Source organism: Canis lupus, chromosome 20, assembly GCF_048164855.1.
Source record: "Canis lupus baileyi chromosome 20, mCanLup2.hap1, whole genome shotgun sequence".
In the NCBI taxonomy this organism is placed as follows: Eukaryota; Metazoa; Chordata; class Mammalia; order Carnivora; family Canidae; genus Canis; species Canis lupus.
The window spans coordinates 30,527,950-30,528,928 of NC_132857.1; the positions used below are offsets into that span (position 1 = coordinate 30,527,950).

At 36.6% G+C, this 979-nt stretch overlaps 1 pseudogene; it reads left to right on the top strand.

Moving 5' to 3' along the window:
- Positions 1-367: 367 nt before the first annotated feature.
- LOC140612009 (small ribosomal subunit protein eS27-like) lies at positions 368-635 on the top strand (annotated as a pseudogene).
- The last annotated feature ends 344 nt before the right edge of the window (positions 636-979 follow it).

Sequence of the window (979 nt, forward strand, 5' to 3'; positions counted from 1 at the left end):
TATTTAAATGTATTAAGAATTGTTTTGTGACTGGGTGGCTCAGTGGTTGAGCATCTGCCTTTGGCTCAGGGCATGATCCTGGGATTCCAGGATCAAGTCCTGAGATTGAGTTCCACCTCGGACTTCCTGCATGGAACCTGCTTCTCCCTCTGCCTATGTCTCTCTCTCTCTCTCATGAATAAATAAATAAAATCTTTTTAAAAAATATTTTTTAAGTCACAATTATTTTGTGACTATACACATGGTCTATTATAGAAAATATTCCATGTATATTTGAGAACCTACTATTGCAATCTACTGTTGTTGAGTGCACCGTGCCATAAATGTCTATTAGGTCCAGACTTTCTGGCAATGGTGACCTTCCCATGAGTACATGCCTATTGTGAAGGACATCTTCCATCTGTCCACAGAAGAGGAGAAAAAGAAGCATAAGAAGAAGTGCCTAGTGCAGAGCCCCAACTCCTACTTCATCATGGATGTGAAGTACCCAGGATGCTATAAAATCACCACCATGTTTATCTATGCAGACATAGTAGTTTTTGTGTGTTGGCTGTTCCACTGTCCTTTGCCAGCCTACAGGAGGAAAAGCTAGACTCACAGAAGGATGTTCCTTCAGCTGAAAGCAGAACTTTTAGTGCTAAATCAAGATAAGTGGGAAATTATTCCAATAAACAGATTTTGGATAAAAAGGTCTCTTAGACCAGCTTATTAATAGTGTCGTTGATATTCTCTATTTCTTTATTGACCTTCTATGGTTGTTCTATCCATTATTTAAAGTACGATGTAGTAGTCTTCCACTATTACTGTAGAACTTCCTATATCTAACTTCAGTTGTGCCAATGTTGGCTTCAGATATGAAGGAGCTCTGATATTTGGTGCATATGTAATTGTTGTATATTTTGAAGAAATGACACTTCAATTATTATGTAATGTCTAAATTTGTGATTTAAAAAAGATTTTACTTAAATTTTATTTTTAA